Source organism: Oncorhynchus keta, chromosome 19 (genome assembly GCF_023373465.1).
Source record: "Oncorhynchus keta strain PuntledgeMale-10-30-2019 chromosome 19, Oket_V2, whole genome shotgun sequence".
Classification (NCBI taxonomy): domain Eukaryota; kingdom Metazoa; phylum Chordata; class Actinopteri; order Salmoniformes; family Salmonidae; genus Oncorhynchus; species Oncorhynchus keta.
In genome coordinates this window covers 12,879,862-12,896,888 of record NC_068439.1, presented here as the reverse complement: position 1 = coordinate 12,896,888, position 17,027 = coordinate 12,879,862, and the positions used below count along the sequence as shown (strand labels likewise).

Sequence of the window (17,027 nt, the reverse complement as noted above, 5' to 3'; positions counted from 1 at the left end):
GAAGGGGTGAGAGGCCTAGTGGACAGGGTCAGGTTAGTTGGAGGGGTGAGAGGCCTAGTGGACAGGGTCAGGTTAGTTGGAGGGGTGAGAGGCCTAGGGGACAGGGTCAGGTTAGTTGAAGGGGTGAGAGGCCTAGTGGACAGGGTCAGGTTAGTAGGAGGGGTGAGAGGCCTAGTGGACAGGGTCAGGTTAGTTGAAGGGGTGAGAGGCCTAGTGGACAGGGTCAGGGTCAGGTTAGTTGGAGGGGTGAGAGGCCTAGTGGACAGGGTCAGGTTAGTTGAAGGGGTGAGAGGCCTAGTGGACAGGGTCAGGTTAGTTGAAGGGGTGAGAGGCCTAGTGGACAGGGTCAGGTTAGTTGAAGGGGTGAGAGGCCTAGTGGACAGGGTCAGGGTCAGGTTAGTTGAAGGGTGAGAGGCCTCGTGGACAGGGTCAGGTTAGTTGAAGGGGTGAGAGGCCTAGTGGACAGGGTCAGGTTAGTTGAAGGGGTGAGAGGCCTAGTGGACAGGGTCAGGGTCAGGTTAGTTGGAGGGGTGAGAGGCCTAGTGGACAGGGTCAGGGTCAGGTTAGTTGAAGGGGTGAGAGGCCTAGTGGACAGGGTCAGGGTCAGGTTAGTTGGAGGGGTGAGAGGCCTAGTGGACAGGGTCAGGGTCAGGTTAGTTGAAGGGGTGAGAGGCCTAGTGGACAGGGTCAGGGTCAGGTTAGTTGGAGGGGTGAGAGGCCTAGTGGACAGGGTCAGGTTAGTTGAAGGGGTGAGAGGCCTAGTGGACAGGGTCAGGTTAGTAGGAGGGGTGAGAGGCCTAGTGGACAGGGTCAGGTTAGTAGGAGGGGTGAGAGGCCTAGTGGACAGGGTGAGGTTAGTTGAAGGGGTGAGAGGCCTAGTGGACAGGGTCAGGTTAGTTGGAGGGGTGAGAGGCCTAGTGGACAGGGTCAGGGTCAGGTTAGTTGGAGGGGTGAGAGGCCTAGGGGACAGGGTCAGGTTAGTTGAAGGGGTGAGAGGCCTAGTGGACAGGGTCAGGTTAGTAGGAGGGGTGAGAGGCCTAGTGGACAGGGTGAGGTTAGTTGAAGGGGTGAGAGGCCTAGTGGACAGGGTCAGGGTCAGGTTAGTTGGAGGGGTGAGAGGCCTAGTGGACAGGGTCAGGTTAGTTGAAGGGGTGAGAGGCCTAGTGGACAGGGTCAGGTTAGTTGGAGGGGTGAGAGGCCTAGTGGACAGGGTGAGGTTAGTTGAAGGGGTGAGAGGCCTAGTGGACAGGGTTAGGTTAGTTGAAGGGGTGAGAGGCCTAGTGGACAGGGTCAGGTTAGTTGAAGGGGTGAGAGGCCTAGTGGACAGGGTCAGGGTCAGGTTAGTTGAAGGGTGAGAGGCCTCGTGGACAGGGTCAGGTTAGTTGAAGGGGTGAGAGGCCTAGTGGACAGGGTCAGGTTAGTTGGAGGGGTGAGAGGCCTAGTGGACAGGGTCAGGTTAGTAGGAGGGGTGAGAGGCCTAGTAGACAGGGTCAGGGTCAGGTTAGTTGAAGGGGTGAGAGGCCTAGTGGACAGGGTCAGGGTCAGGTTAGTTGAAGGGGTGAGAGGCCAAGTGGACAGGGTCAGGGTCAGGTTAGTTGGAGGGGTGAGAGGCCAAGTGGACAGGGTCAGGGTCAGGTTAGTTGAAGGGGTGAGAGGCCTAGTGGACAGGGTCAGGGTCAGGTTAGTAGGAGGGGTGAGAGGCCTAGTGGACAGGGTCAGGGTCAGGTTAGTAGGAGGGGTGAGAGGCCTAGTGGACAGGGTCAGGTTTGTTGAAGGGGTGAGAGGCCTAGTGGACAGGGTCAGGTTAGTTGGAGGGGTGAGAGGCCTAGTGGACAGGGTCAGGGTCAGGTTAGTTGGAGGGGTGAGAGGCCTAGTGGACAGGGTCAGGGTCAGGTTAGTTGGAGGGGTGAGAGGCCTAGTGGATAGGGTCAGGTTTGTTGGAGGGGTGAGAGGCCTAGTGGACAGGGTCAGGTTAGTTGGAGGGGTGAGAGGCCTAGTGGACAGGGTCAGGGTCAGGTTAGTTGGAGGGGTGAGAGGCCTAGTGGACAGGGTCAGGGTCAGGTTAGTTGAAGGGGTGAGAGGCCTAGTGGACAGGGTTAGGTTAGTTGAAGGGGTGAGAGGCCTAGTGGACAGGGTCAGGTTAGTTGGAGGGGTGAGAGGCCTAGTGGACAGGGTCAGGTTAGTTGAAGGGGTGAGAGGCCTAGTGGACAGGGTCAGGTTAATTGAAGGGGTGAGAGGCCTAGTGGACAGGGTCAGGGTCAGGTTAGTTGAAGAGGTGAGAGGCCTAGTGGACAGGGTCAGGGTCAGGTTAGTTGAAGGGGTGAGAGGCCTATTGGACAGGGTCAGGGTCAGGTTATTTGGAGGGGTGAGAGGCCTAGTGGACAGGGTCAGGGTCAGGTTAGTTGAAGGGGTGAGAGGCCTAGTGGACAGGGTCAGGTTAGTTGGAGTGGTGAGAGGCCTAGTGGACAGGGTCAGGGTCAGGTTAGTTGGAGAGGTGAGAGGTCTAGTGGACAGGGTCAGGGTCAGGATAGTTGGAGAGGTGAGAGGCCTAGTGGACAGGGTCAGGGTCAGGTTAGTTGAAGGGGTGAGAGGTCTAGTGGACAGGGTCAGGATCAGGTTAGTTGGAGAGGTGAGAGGCCTAGTGGACAGGGTCAGGGTCAGGATAGTTGGAGAGGTGAGAGGCCTAGTGGACAGGGTCAGGGTCAGGTTAGTTGAAGGGGTGAGAGGTCTAGTGGACAGGGTCAGGATCAGGTTAGTTGGAGGGGTTAGAGGCCTAGTGGACAGGGTCAGGGTCAGGTTAGTTGGAGGGGTTAGAGGCCTAGTGGACAGGGTCAGGTTAGTTGGAGTGGTGAGAGGCCTAGTGGACAGGGTCAGGGTCAGGTTAGTTGGAGTGGTGAGAGGCCTAGTGGACAGGGTCAGGGTCAGGTTAGTTGAAGGGGTGAGAGGCCTAGTGGACAGGGTCAGGGTCAGGTTAGTTGGAGGGGTGAGAGGCCTAGTGGACAGGGTCAGGATCAGGTTAGTTGGAGGGGTTAGAGGCCTAGTGGACAGGGTCAGGGTCAGGTTAGTTGGAGGGGTTAGAGGCCTAGTGGACAGGGTCAGGTTAGTTGGAGTGGTGAGAGGCCTAGTGGACAGGGTCAGGGTCAGGTTAGTTGAAGGGGTGAGAGGCCTAGTGGACAGGGTCAGGTTAGTTGAAGGGGTGAGAGGCCTAGTGGACAGGGTCAGGGTCAGGTTAGTTGGAGGGGTGAGAGGCCTAGTGGACAGGGTCAGGGTCAGGTTAGTTGAAGGGGTAAGAGGCCTAGTGGACAGGGTCAGGGTCAGGTTAGTTGAAGGGGTGAGAGGCCTAGTGGACAGGGTCAGGTTAGTTGGAGGGGTGAGAGGCCTAGTGGACAGGGTCAGGTTAGTTGAAGGGGTGAGAGGCCTATTGGACAGGGTCAGGTTAGTTGGAGGGGTGAGAGGCCTAGTGGACAGGGTCAGGGTCAGGTTAGTTGAAGGGGTGAGAGGCCTAGTGGACAGGGTCAGGTTAGTTGGAGGGGTGAGAGGCCTAGTGGACAGGGTCAGGGTCAGGTTAGTTGAAGGGGTGAGAGGCCTTGTGGACAGGGTCAGGGTCAGGTTAGTTGAAGGGGTGAGAGGCCTAGTAGACAGGGTCAGGGTCAGGTTAGTTGAAGGGGTGAGAGGCCTAGTGGTCAGGGTCAGGTTAGTTGAAAGGGTGAGAGGCCTAGTGGACAGGGTCAGGGTCAGGTTAGTTGGAGGGGTGAGAGGCCAAGTGGACAGGGTCAGGGTCAGGTTAGTTGGAGGGGTGAGAGGCCTAGTGGACAGGGTCAGGGTCAGGTTAGTTGGAGGGTGAGAGGCCCAGTGGACAGGGTCAGGGTCAGGTTAGTTGAAGGGGTGAGAGGCCTATTGGACAGGGTCAGGTTAGTTGAAGGGGTGAGAGGCGTAGTGGACAGGGTCAGGGTCAGGTTAGTTGAAGGGGTGAGAGGCCTAGTGGACAGGGTCAGGTTAGTTGGAGGGGTGAGAGGCCTAGTGGACAGGGTCAGGTTAGTTGGAGGGGTGAGAGGCCTAGTGGACAGGGTCAGGGTCAGGTTAGTTGGAGGGGTGAGAGGCCTAGTGGACAGGGTCAGGTCAGGTTAGTTGAAGGGGTGAGAGGCCTAGTGGACAGGGTCAGGGTCAGGTTAGTTGAAGGGTGAGAGGCCTAGTAGACAGGGTCAGGGTCAGGTTAGTTGAAGGGGTGAGAGGCCTAGTGGTCAGGGTCAGGTTAGTTGAAGGGGTGAGAGGCCTAGTGGACAGGGTCAGGTTAGTTGAAGGGGTGAGAGGCCTAGTGGACAGGGTCAGGTTAGTTGAAGGGTGAGAGGCCTAGTGGACAGGGTCAGGGTCAGGTTAGTTGGAGGGGTTAGAGGCCTAGTGGACAGGGTCAGGTTAGTTGAAGGGGTGAGAGGCCCAGTGGACAGGGTCAGGGTCAGGTTAGTTGGAGGGGTGAGAGGCCTAGTGGACAGGGTCAGGGTCAGGTTAGTTGAAGGGGTGAGAGGCCTAGTGGACAGGGTCAGGTTAGTTGAAGGGGTGAGAGGCCTAGTGGACAGGGTCAGGTTAGTTGAAGGGGTGAGAGGCCTAGTGGACAGGGTCAGGTTAGTTGGAGGGGTGAGAGGCCTAGTGGACAGGGTCAGGTTAGTTGAAGGGGTGAGAGGCCTAGTGGACAGGGTCAGGTTAGTTGGAGGGGTGAGAGGCCTAGTGGACAGGGTCAGGTTAGTTGGAGGGGTGAGAGGCCTAGTAGACAGGGTCAGGGTCAGGTTAGTTGAAGGGTGAGAGGCCTCGTGGACAGGGTCAGGTTAGTTGAAGGGGTGAGAGGCCTAGTGGACAGGGTCAGGTTAGTTGGAGGGGTGAGAGGCCTAGTGGACAGGGTCAGGTTAGTAGGAGGGGTGAGAGGCCTAGTAGACAGGGTCAGGGTCAGGTTAGTTGAAGGGGTGAGAGGCCTAGTGGACAGGGTCAGGGTCAGGTTAGTTGAAGGGGTGAGAGGCCAAGTGGACAGGGTCAGGGTCAGGTTAGTTGGAGGGGTGAGAGGCCAAGTGGACAGGGTCAGGGTCAGGTTAGTTGAAGGGGTGAGAGGCCTAGTGGACAGGGTCAGGGTCAGGTTAGTAGGAGGGGTGAGAGGCCTAGTGGACAGGGTCAGGTTTGTTGAAGGGGTGAGAGGCCTAGTGGACAGGGTCAGGTTAGTAGGAGGGGTGAGAGGCCTAGTGGACAGGGTCAGGTTTGTTGAAGGGGTGAGAGGCCTAGTGGACAGGGTCAGGTTAGTTGGAGGGGTGAGAGGCCTAGTGGACAGGGTCAGGGTCAGGTTAGTTGGAGGGTGAGAGGCCTAGTGGACAGGGTCAGGGTCAGGTTAGTTGGAGGGGTGAGAGGCCTAGTGGATAGGGTCAGGTTTGTTGGAGGGGTGAGAGGCCTAGTGGACAGGGTCAGGTTAGTTGGAGGGGTGAGAGGCCTAGTGGACAGGGTCAGGGTCAGGTTAGTTGGAGGGGTGAGAGGCCTAGTGGACAGGGTCAGGGTCAGGTTAGTTGGAGGGGTGAGAGGCCTAGTGGACAGGGTCAGGGTCAGGTTAGTTGGAGGGGTGAGAGGCCTAGTGGATAGGGTCAGGTTTGTTGGAGGGGTGAGAGGCCTAGTGGACAGGGTCAGGTTAGTTGGAGGGGTGAGAGGCCTAGTGGACAGGGTCAGGGTCAGGTTAGTTGGAGGGGTGAGAGGCCTAGTGGACAGGGTCAGGGTCAGGTTAGTTGAAGGGGTGAGAGGCCTAGTGGACAGGGTTAGGTTAGTTGAAGGGGTGAGAGGCCTAGTGGACAGGGTCAGGTTAGTTGGAGGGGTGAGAGGCCTAGTGGACAGGGTCAGGTTAGTTGAAGGGGTGAGAGGCCTAGTGGACAGGGTCAGGTTAATTGAAGGGGTGAGAGGCCTAGTGGACAGGGTCAGGGTCAGGTTAGTTGAAGAGGTGAGAGGCCTAGTAGACAGGGTCAGGGTCAGGTTAGTTGAAGGGGTGAGAGGCCTATTGACAGGGTCAGGGTCAGGTTATTTGGAGGGGTGAGAGGCCTAGTGGACAGGGTCAGGGTCAGGTTAGTTGAAGGGGTGAGAGGGCCTAGTGGACAGGGTCAGGTTAGTTGGAGTGGTGAGAGGCCTAGTGGACAGGGTCAGGGTCAGGTTAGTTGAAGGGGTGAGAGGCCTAGTGGACAGGGTCAGGTTAGTTGGAGGGGTGAGAGGCCTAGTGGACAGGGTCAGGGTCAGGTTAGTTGAAGGGGTGAGAGGCCTTGTGGACAGGGTCAGGGTCAGGTTAGTTGAAGGGGTGAGAGGCCTAGTAGACAGGGTCAGGGTCAGGTTAGTTGAAGGGGTGAGAGGCCTAGTGGTCAGGGTCAGGTTAGTTGAAGGGGTGAGAGGCCTAGTGGACAGGGTCAGGGTCAGGTTAGTTGAAGGGGTGAGAGGCCTAGTGGACAGGGTCAGGGTCAGGTTAGTTGGAGGGGTGAGAGGCCTAGTGGACAGGGTCAGGGTCAGGTTAGTTGAAGGGGTGAGAGGCCTATTGGACAGGGTCAGGTTAGTTGAAGGGGTGAGAGGCGTAGTGGACAGGGTCAGGGTCAGGTTAGTTGAAGGGGTGAGAGGCCTAGTGGACAGGGTCAGGTTAGTTGGAGGGGTGAGAGGCCTAGTGGACAGGGTCAGGTTAGTTGGAGGGGTGAGAGGCCTAGTGGACAGGGTCAGGGTCAGGTTAGTTGAAGGGGTGAGAGGCCTAGTGGACAGGGTCAGGTTAGTTGGAGGGGTGAGAGGCCTAGTGGACAGGGTCAGGGTCAGGTTAGTTGAAGGGGTGAGAGGCCTAGTGGACAGGGTCAGGGTCAGGTTAGTTGAAGGGGTGAGAGGCCTAGTAGACAGGGTCAGGGTCAGGTTAGTTGAAGGGGTGAGAGGCCTAGTGGTCAGGGTCAGGTTAGTTGAAGGGGTGAGAGGCCTAGTGGACAGGGTCAGGTTAGTTGAAGGGGTGAGAGGCCTAGTGGACAGGGTCAGGTTAGTTGAAGGGGTGAGAGGCCTAGTGGACAGGGTCAGGGTCAGGTTAGTTGGAGGGGTTAGAGGCCTAGTGGACAGGGTCAGGTTAGTTGAAGGGGTGAGAGGCCTAGTGGACAGGGTCAGGGTCAGGTTAGTTGAAGGGGTGAGAGGCTTAGTGGACAGGGTCAGGTTAGTTGAAGGGGTGAGAGGCCTAGTGGACAGGGTCAGGTTAGTTGAAGGGGTGAGAGGCCTAGTGGACAGGGTCAGGGTCAGGTTAGTTGAAGGGGTGAGAGGCTTAGTGGACAGGGTCAGATTAGTTGAAGGGGTGAGAGGCCTAGTGGACAGGGTCAGGTTAGTTGGAGGGGTGAGAGGCCTAGTGGACAGGGTCAGGTTAGTTGAAGGGGTGAGAGGCCTAGTGGACAGGGTCAGGTTAGTTGGAGGGGTGAGAGGCCTAGTGGACAGGGTCAGGTTAGTTGAAGGGGTGAGAGGCCTAGTGGACAGGGTCAGGGTCAGGTTAGTTGAAGGGTGAGAGGCCTCGTGGACAGGGTCAGGTTAGTTGGAGGGGTGAGAGGCCTAGTGGACAGGGTCAGGTTAGTTGGAGGGGTGAGAGGCCTAGTAGACAGGGTCAGGGTCAGGTTAGTTGAAGGGTGAGAGGCCTCGTGGACAGGGTCAGGTTAGTTGAAGGGGTGAGAGGCCTAGTGGACAGGGTCAGGTTAGTTGGAGGGGTGAGAGGCCTAGTGGACAGGGTCAGGTTAGTAGGAGGGGTGAGAGGCCTAGTAGACAGGGTCAGGGTCAGGTTAGTTGAAGGGGTGAGAGGCCTAGTGGACAGGGTCAGGGTCAGGTTAGTTGAAGGGTGAGAGGCCAAGTGGACAGGGTCAGGGTCAGGTTAGTTGGAGGGGTGAGAGGCCAAGTGGACAGGGTCAGGGTCAGGTTAGTTGAAGGGGTGAGAGGCCTAGTGGACAGGGTCAGGGTCAGGTTAGTAGGAGGGGTGAGAGGCCTAGTGGACAGGGTCAGGGTCAGGTTAGTAGGAGGGGTGAGAGGCCTAGTGGACAGGGTCAGGTTTGTTGAAGGGGTGAGAGGCCTAGTGGACAGGGTCAGGTTAGTAGGAGGGGTGAGAGGCCTAGTGGACAGGGTCAGGTTAGTAGGAGGGGTGAGAGGCCTAGTGGACAGGGTCAGGTTTGTTGAAGGGGTGAGAGGCCTAGTGGACAGGGTCAGGTTAGTTGGAGGGGTGAGAGGCCTAGTGGACAGGGTCAGGGTCAGGTTAGTTGGATGCGTGAGAGGCCTAGTGGACAGGGTCAGGGTCAGGTTAGTTGGAGGAGTGAGAAGCCTAGTGGATAGGGTCAGGTTTGTTGGAGGGGTGAGAGGCCTAGTGGACAGGGTCAGGTTAGTTGGAGGGGTGAGAGGCCTAGTGGACAGGGTCAGGGTCAGGTTAGTTGGAGGGGTGAGAGGCCTAGTGGACAGGGTCAGGGTCAGGTTAGTTGGAGGGGTGAGAGGCCTAGTGGACAGGGTCAGGGTCAGGTTAGTTGAAGGGGTGAGAGGCCTAGTGGACAGGGTTAGGTTAGTTGAAGGGGTGAGAGGCCCAGTGGACAGGGTCAGGTTAGTTGGAGGGTGAGAGGCCTAGTGGACAGGGTCAGGTTAGTTGAAGGGGTGAGAGGCCTAGTGGACAGGGTCAGGTTTATTGAAGGGGTGAGAGGCCTAGTGGACAGGGTCAGGGTCAGGTTAGTTGAAGAGGTGAGAGGCCTAGTGGACAGGGTCAGGGTCAGGTTAGTTGAAGGGGTGAGAGGCCTATTGGACAGGGTCAGGGTCAGGTTATTTGGAGGGGTGAGAGGCCTAGTGGACAGGGTCAGGGTCAGGTTAGTTGAAGGGGTGAGAGGCCTAGTGGACAGGGTCAGGTTAGTTGGAGTGGTGAGAGGCCTAGTGGACAGGGTCAGGGTCAGGTTAGTTGGAGAGGTGAGAGGCCTAGTGGACAGGGTCAGGGTCAGGTTAGTTGAAGGGGTGAGAGGTCTAGTGGACAGGGTCAGGATCAGGTTAGTTGGAGGGGTTAGAGGCCTAGTGGACAGGGTCAGGGTCAGGTTAGTTGGAGGGGTTAGAGGCCTAGTGGACAGGGTCAGGTTAGTTGGAGTGGTGAGAGGCCTAGTGGACAGGGTCAGGTTAGTTGAAGGGGTGAGAGGCCTAGTGGACAGGGTCAGGTTTATTGAAGGGTGAGAGGCCTAGTGGACAGGGTCAGGGTCAGGTTAGTTGAAGAGGTGAGAGGCCTAGTGGACAGGGTCAGGGTCAGGTTAGTTGAAGGGGTGAGAGGCCTATTGGACAGGGTCAGGGTCAGGTTATTTGGAGGGGTGAGAGGCCTAGTGGACAGGGTCAGGTCAGGTTAGTTGAAGGGGTGAGAGGCCTAGTGGACAGGGTCAGGTTAGTTGGAGTGGTGAGAGGCCTAGTGGACAGGGTCAGGGTCAGGGTCAGGTTAGTTGAGAGAGGTGAGAGGCCTAGTGGACAGGGTCAGGGTCAGGTTAGTTGAAGGGGTGAGAGGCCTAGTGGACAGGGTCAGGTTAGTTGGAGTGGTGAGAGGCCTAGTGGACAGGGTCAGGGTCAGGTTAGTTGAAGGGGTGAGAGGCCTAGTGGACAGGGTCAGGTTAGTTGGAGGGGTGAGAGGCCTAGTGGACAGGGTCAGGTTAGTTGGAAGGGTGAGAGGCCTAGTGGACAGGGTCAGGGTCAGGTTAGTTGAAGGGGTGAGAGGCCTAGTGGACAGGGTCAGGTTAGTTGAAGGGGTGAGAGGCCTAGTGGACAGGGTCAAGGTCAGGTTAGTTGAAGGGGTGAGAGGCCTAGTGGACAGGGTCAGGTTAGTTGAAGGGGTGAGAGGCCTAGTGGACAGGGTCAGGGTCAGGTAAGTTGGAGGGGTGAGAGGCCTAGTGGACAGGGTCAGGGTCAGGTTAGTTGAAGGGGTGAGAGGCCTAGTGGTCAGGGTCAGGTTAGTTGAAGGGGTGAGAGGCCTAGTGGACAGGGTCAGGTTAGTTGAAGGGGTAAGAGGCCTAGTGGACAGGGTCAGGGTCAGGTTAGTTGAAGGGGTGAGAGGCCTAGTGGACAGGGTCAGGTTAGTTGGAGGGGTGAGAGGCCTAGTGGACAGGGTCAGGTTAGTTGAAGGGGTGAGAGGCCTATTGGACAGGGTCAGGTTAGTTGAAGGGGTGAGAGGCGTAGTGGACAGGGTCAGGGTCAGGTTAGTTGAAGGGGTGAGAGGCCTAGTGGACAGGGTCAGGTTAGTTGGAGGGGTGAGAGGCCTAGTGGACAGGGTCAGGTTAGTTGGAGGGGTGAGAGGCCTAGTGGACAGGGTCAGGGTCAGGTTAGTTGAAGGGGTGAGAGGCCTAGTGGACAGGGTCAGGTTAGTTGGAGGGGTGAGAGGCCTAGTGGACAGGGTCAGGGTCAGGTTAGTTGAAGGGGTGAGAGGCCTAGTGGACAGGGTCAGGGTCAGGTTAGTTGAAGGGGTGAGAGGCCTAGTAGACAGGGTCAGGGTCAGGTTAGTTGAAGGGGTGAGAGGCCTAGTGGTCAGGGTCAGGTTAGTTGAAGGGGTGAGAGGCCTAGTGGACAGGGTCAGGTTAGTTGAAGGGGTGAGAGGCCTAGTGGACAGGGTCAGGGTCAGGTTAGTTGGAGGGGTGAGAGGCCTAGTGGACAGGGTCAGGGTCAGGTTAGTTGAAGGGGTGAGAGGCCTATTGGACAGGGTCAGGTTAGTTGAAGGGGTGAGAGGCGTAGTGGACAGGGTCAGGGTCAGGTTAGTTGAAGGGGTGAGAGGCCTAGTGGACAGGGTCAGGTTAGTTGGAGGGGTGAGAGGCCTAGTGGACAGGGTCAGGTTAGTTGGAGGGGTGAGAGGCCTAGTGGACAGGGTCAGGGTCAGGTTAGTTGAAGGGGTTAGAGGCCTAGTGGACAGGGTCAGGGTCAGGTTAGTTGAAGGGGTGAGAGGCCTAGTGGTCAGGGTCAGGTTAGTTGAAGGGGTGAGAGGCCTAGTGGACAGGGTCAGGTTAGTTGAAGGGGTAAGAGGCCTAGTGGACAGGGTCAGGGTCAGGTTAGTTGAAGGGGTGAGAGGCCTAGTGGACAGGGTCAGGTTAGTTGGAGGGGTGAGAGGCCTAGTGGACAGGGTCAGGTTAGTTGAAGGGGTGAGAGGCCTATTGGCCAGGGTCAGGTTAGTTGAAGGGGTGAGAGGCGTAGTGGACAGGGTCAGGGTCAGGTTAGTTGAAGGGGTGAGAGGCCTAGTGGACAGGGTCAGGTTAGTTGGAGGGGTGAGAGGCCTAGTGGACAGGGTCAGGTTAGTTGGAGGGGTGAGAGGCCTAGTGGACAGGGTCAGGGTCAGGTTAGTTGAAGGGGTGAGAGGCCTAGTGGACAGGGTCAGGTTAGTTGGAGGGGTGAGAGGCCTAGTGGACAGGGTCAGGGTCAGGTTAGTTGAAGGGGTGAGAGGCCTTGTGGACAGGGTCAGGGTCAGGTTAGTTGAAGGGGTGAGAGGCCTAGTAGACAGGGTCAGGGTCAGGTTATAGTTGAAGGGGTGAGAGGCCCAGTGGTCAGGGTCAGGTTAGTTGAAGGGTGAGAGGCCCAGTGGTCAGGGTCAGGTTAGTTGAAGGGGTGAGAGGCCTAGTGGACAGGGTCAGGGTCAGGTTAGTTGGAGGGGTGAGAGGCCTAGTGGACAGGGTCAGGGTCAGGTTAGTTGAAGGGTGAGAGGCCTATTGGACAGGGTCAGGTTAGTTGAAGGGGTGAGAGGCCTAGTGGACAGGGTCAGGGTCAGGTTAGTTGAAGGGGTGAGAGAGTGGACAGGGTCAGGGTTTTAGTTGAAGGGGTGAGAGGCCTAGTGGACAGGGTCAGGTTAGTTGGAGGGGTGAGAGGCCTAGTGGACAGGGTCAGGTTAGTTGGAGGGTGAGAGGCCTAGTGGACAGGGTCAGGTCAGGTTAGTTGAAGGGGTGAGAGGCCTAGTGGACAGGGTCAGGTTAGTTGGAGGGGTGAGAGGCCTAGTGGACAGGGTCAGGTCAGGTTAGTTGAAGGGGTGAGAGGCCTAGTGGACAGGGTCAGGGTCAGGTTAGTTGAAGGGGTGAAAGGCCTAGTGGACAGGGTCAGGTTAGTTGAAGGGTGAGAGGCCTAGTGGGGTTAGTTGAAGAGGCCTAGTGGACAGGGTCAGGTTAGTTGAAGGGGTGAGAGGCCTAGTGGACAGGGTCAGGGTCAGTTAGTTGAAGGGGTGAGAGGCCTAGTGGACAGGGTCAGGGTCAGGGTAGAAGGGGGTGAGAGGGTCAGGTCAGGTTAGTTGAAGGGGTGAGAGGCCTAGTGGTCAGGGTCAGGGTCAGGTTAGTTGAAGGGGTGAGAGGCCTAGTGGACAGGGTCAGGTTAGTTGGAAGGGGTGAGAGGCCTAGTGGACAGGGTCAGGGTCAGTTAGCTGAAGGGTGAGAGGCCTAGTGGACAGGGTCAGGGTCAGTTGAAGAAGGGGTGAGAGGCCTGTGGACAGGGTCAGGTTAGTTGAAGGGGTGAGAGGCCCAGTGGACAGGTCAGGTTAGTTGAAGGGGTGAGAGGCCTAGTGGACAGGGTCAGGTTAGTTGGAGGGGTGAGAGGCCTAGTGGACAGGGTCAGGTCAGGTTAGTTGAAGGGTGAGAGGCCTAGTGGACAGGGTCAGGGTCAGGTTAGTTGAAGGGTGAGAGGCCCAAATTAGTGGGGTCAGGGTCAGGTTAGTTGAAGGGGTGAGGGGTGGAGAGGCCTAGTGGACAGGGTCAGGTTAGTTGAGGGTGAGAGGCCTAGTGGACAGGGTCAGGGTAGTTGGAAGGGTGAGAGGCCCAGTGGACAGGGTCAGGGTCAGGTTAGTTGAAGGGTGAGAGGCCTAGTGGACAGGGTCAGGGTCAGGTTAGTTGAAGGGGTGAGAGGCCTGAGTGGACAGGGTCAGGTTAGTTGAAGGGTGAGAGGCCTGGAGTGGTCAGGGTCAGGTTAGTTGAAGGGGTGAGAGGCCTAGTGGACAGGGTCAGGTTAGTTGAAGGGGTGAGAGGCCTAGTGGACAGGGTCAGGGTCAGGTTAGTTGAAGGGGAGAGGCCTAGTGGACAGGGTCAGGGTCAGGTTAGTTGAAGGGGTGAGAGGCCTAGTGGACGGGGGAGGTCAGGTTAGGTTGAAGGGGTGAGAGGCCTAGTGGACAGGGTCAGGTCAGGTAGTTGAAGGGTGAGGGGTGAGAGGCCTAGTGAAGACAGGGTCAGGTCAGGTTAGGAAGGGGTGAGAGGCCCAGTGGACAGGGTCAGGTCAGGTTAGTTGAAGGGGTGAGAGGCCCAGTGGACAGGGTCAGTCAGGTTAGTTGAAGGGGTGAGAGGCCTAGTGGACAGGGTCAGGGTCAGGTTAGTTGAAGGGTGAGAGGCCTAGTGGACAGGGTGGACAGGGTCAGGTTAGTTGGAGGGTGAGAGGCCTAGTGGACAGGGTCAGGGTCAGGTTAGTTGAAGGGGTGAGAGGCCTAGTGGACAGGGTCAGGTTAGTTGGAGGGGTGAGAGGCCTAGTGGACAGGGTCAGGTCAGGTTAGTTGAAGGGGTGAGAGGCCTAGTGGACAGGGTCAGGGTTAGGTTGAAGGGGTGAGAGGCCCAGTGGACAGGGTCAGGTTAGTTGAAGGGGTGAGAGGCCTAGTGACAGGGTCAGGGTCAGGTTAGTTGAAGGGGTGAGAGGCCTAGTGGACAGGTCAGGTCAGGTCAGGTTAGGAGGGGTGAGAGGCCTAGTAGACAGGGTCAGGGTCAGGTTAGTTGAAGGGGTGAGAGGCCTAGTGGACAGGGTCAGGTCAGGTTAGTTGAAGGGGTGAGAGGCCCAGTGGACAGGGTCAGGTTAGTTGAAGGTGAGAGGCCTCGTGAGGCCTAGTGACAGGGTCAGGGTCAGGTTAGTTGAAGGGGTGAGAGGCCTAGTGGACAGGGTCAGGTCAGGTTAGTTGAAGGGGTGAGAGGCCTAGTGGACAGGGTCAGGGTCAGGTTAGTTGAAGGGGTGAGAGGCCTAGTGGACAGGGTCAGGTTAGTTGGAGGGGTGAGAGGCCTAGTGGACAGGTTAGTCAGGTTAGTCAGGGTCAGGTTAGGGGCCTGAGAGGGTCAGGTTAGTGAAGGGGTGAGAGGCCTAGTGGACGGGTCAGGTTAGTTGAAGGGGTGAGAGGCCTAGTGGACAGGGTCAGGGTCAGGTTAGTTGAAGGGTGAGAGGCCTAGTGGACAGGGTCAGGTTAGTTGAAGGGGTGAGAGGCCTAGTGGACAGGGTCAGGTCAGGTTAATTGGGGGTGAGAGGCCTAGTGGACAGGGTCAGGTTAGAGGCCCAGTGGAGGGTCAGGTGAGGGCCTGAGAGGCCCAGTGGACAGGGTCAGGTTAGTTGGAGGGGTGAGAGGCCCTAGTGGACAGGGTCAGGGTCAGGTTAGTTGAAGGTGAGAGGCCTAGTGACAGGGTCAGGGTTGAAGGGTGAGAGGCCTAGTGGACAGGGTCAGGTTAGTTGAAGGGTGAGAGGCCTAGTGGACAGGGTCAGGTTAGTTGGAGGGTGAGAGGCCTAGTGGACAGGGTTAGTAGGAGGGTCAGGCCTAGTAGAGGGTGAGAGGCCTGAGTGGACTAGTGGACAGGGTCAGGTTAGTTGAAGGGGGTCAGGTGAAGGGTGAGGCCTAGTGGAGTGGACAGGGTCAGGGTCAGGTTAGTTGGAGGGTGAGAGGCCTAGTGGACAGGGTCAGGTTAGTTGGAAGGGTGAGAGGCCTAGTGGACAGGGTCAGGGTCAGGTTAGTTGAGGGTGAGAGGCCTAGTGGACAGGGTCAGGTCAGGTTAGTTGAAGGGTGAGAGGCCTAGTGGACAGGGTCAGGGTCAGGTCAGGTTGAGAGGCCTTGGAGGTCAGGGTCAGGTGAGAGGCAGGGTCAGGTTAGTGGACCTAGGGACAGGGTCAGGTTAGTTGGAGGGTGAGAGGCCTAGTGGACAGGGTCAGGGTCAGGTTAGTTGAAGGGTGAGAGGCCTAGTGGACAGGGTCAGTCAGGTTAGTTGAAGGGGTGAGAGGCCTAGTGGACAGGGTCAGGTTAGTTGGAGGGTGAGAGGCCTAGTGGACAGGGTCAGGTCAGGTTAGTTGGAAGGGTGAGAGGCCTAGTGGACAGGGTCAGGTCAGGTTAGTTGAAGGGGTGAGAGGCCTAGTGGACAGGGTCAGGTTAGTTGAAGGGGTGAGAGGCCTAGTGGACAGGGTCAGGTAGTTGGAGGGTGAGAGGCCTAGTGGACAGGGTCAGGGTCAGGTTAGTTGGAAGGGTGAGAGGCCTAGTGGGTCAGGGTCAGGTTAGTTGAAGGGTGAGAGGCCTAGTGGACAGGGTCAGGGTTAGTTGAAGGGGTGAGAGGCCTAGTGGACAGGGTCAGGTTAGTTGGAAGGGGTGAGAGGCCTAGTGGACAGGGTCAGGGTCAGGTTAGTTGAAGGGGTGAGAGGCCTAGTGGACAGGGTCAGGTTAGTTGAAGGGGTGAGAGGCCTAGTGGACAGGGTCAGGTTAGTTGGAGGGTGAGAGGCCTAGTGGACAGGGTCAGGGTCAGGTTAGTTGAAGGGGTGAGAGGCCTAGTGGACAGGGTCAGGTTAGTTGAAGGGGTGAGAGGCCTAGTGGACAGGGTCAAGGTTAGTTGAGGGTGAGAGGCCTAGTGGACAGGGTCAGGTTAGTTGAAGGGGTGAGAGGCCTAGTGACAGGGTCAGGGTCAGGTTAGTTGAAGGGTGAGAGGCCTAGTGGACAGGGTCAGGTTAGTTGGAGGGGTGAGAGGCCTAGTGGACAGGGTCAGGTTAGTTGAAGGGTGAGAGGCCTAGTGACAGGGTCCTAGTGGACAGGGTCAGGGTCAGGTTAGTTGAAGGGGTGAGAGGCCTAGTGGACAGGGTCAGGTTAGTTGGAGGGGTGAGAGGCCTAGTGGACAGGGTCAGGGTCAGGTTAGTTGAAGGGGTGAGAGGCCCAGTGGACAGGGTCAGGGTCAGGTTAGTTGAAGGGGTGAGAGGCCTAGTGGACAGGGTCAGGTTAGTTGGAAGGGGTGAGAGGCCTAGTGGACAGGGTCAGGTTAGTTGAAGGGTTAGGAAGGGTCAAATCAGAGTTGAGAGCCTGAGAGGTGTGGACAGGGTCAGGGTCAGGTTAGTTGAAGGGGTGAGAGGCCTAGTGGACAGGGTCAGGGTCAGGTTAGTTGAAGGGGTGAGAGGCCTAGTGGACAGGGTCAGGGTCAGGTTAGTTGAAGGGGTGAGAGGCCTAGTGGACAGGGTCAGGGTCAGGTTAGTTGGAGGGGTGAGAGGCCTAGTGGACAGGGTCAGGGTCAGGTTAGTTGAAGGGGTGAGAGGCCTAGTGGACAGGGTCAGGTCAGGTTAGTTGAAGGGGTGAGAGGCCTAGTGGACAGGGTCAGGGTCAGGTTAGTTGGAGGGTGAGAGGCCCAGTGGACAGGGTCAGGGTCAGGTTAGTTGAAGAAAAGAGCCTAGGTCAGAGTCAGGTTAGTTGAAGGTGAGAGGCCTAGTGGACAGGGTCAGGGTCAGGTTAGTTGAAGGGGTGAGAGGCCTAGTGGACAGGGTCAGGGTGGACAGGGTCAGGTTAGTTGGAGGGTGAGAGGCCTAGTGGACAGGGTCAGGGTCAGGTTAGTTGAAGGGGTGAGAGGCCTAGTGGACAGGGTCAGGGTCAGGTTAGTTGAAGGGGTGAGAGGCCTAGTGGACAGGGTCAGGTCAGGTTAGTTGAAGGGGAGAGGCCTGTGGACAGGGTCAGGGTCAGGTTAGTTGAAGGGTGAGAGGCCTAGTGGTCAGGGTCAGGTTAGTTGAAGGGGTGAGAGGCCTAGTGGACAGGGTCAGGTTAGTTGAAGGGGTGAGAGGCCTAGTGGACAGGGTCAGGTTAGTTGAAGGGGTGAGAGGCCTAGTGGACAGGGTCAGGTCAGGTTAGTTGGAGGGGTTAGAGGCCTAGTGGACATGGTCAGGTTAGTTGAAGGGGTGAGAGGCCTAGTGGACAGGGTCAGGTCAGGTTAGTTGGGGGTGAGAGGCCTAGTGGACAGGGTCAGGGTCAGGTTAGTTGAAGGGGTGAGAGGCCTAGTGGACAGGGTCAGGTTAGTTGAAGGGGTGAG

The 17,027-nt window shown here is 57.5% G+C and overlaps 1 long non-coding RNA gene across 3 annotated transcripts; it reads left to right on the top strand.

Annotated features, from left to right (window-relative positions):
• Positions 1-4,620: 4,620 nt before the first annotated feature.
• LOC127909239 (uncharacterized) lies at positions 4,621-8,246 on the top strand. 3 transcript variants are annotated; one of them, XR_008070339.1, is made up of 4 exons: positions 4,621-5,161; positions 5,195-5,278; positions 8,053-8,091; positions 8,170-8,246. It is a non-coding gene; the product is annotated as an uncharacterized LOC127909239 (long non-coding RNA). The 3 variants fall into 3 exon arrangements; XR_008070338.1 differs by having other exon boundaries at positions 4,621-5,200; positions 5,240-5,278; positions 7,969-8,091; XR_008070340.1 differs by lacking the exon at positions 8,053-8,091.
• Positions 8,247-17,027: the final 8,781 nt, after the last annotated feature.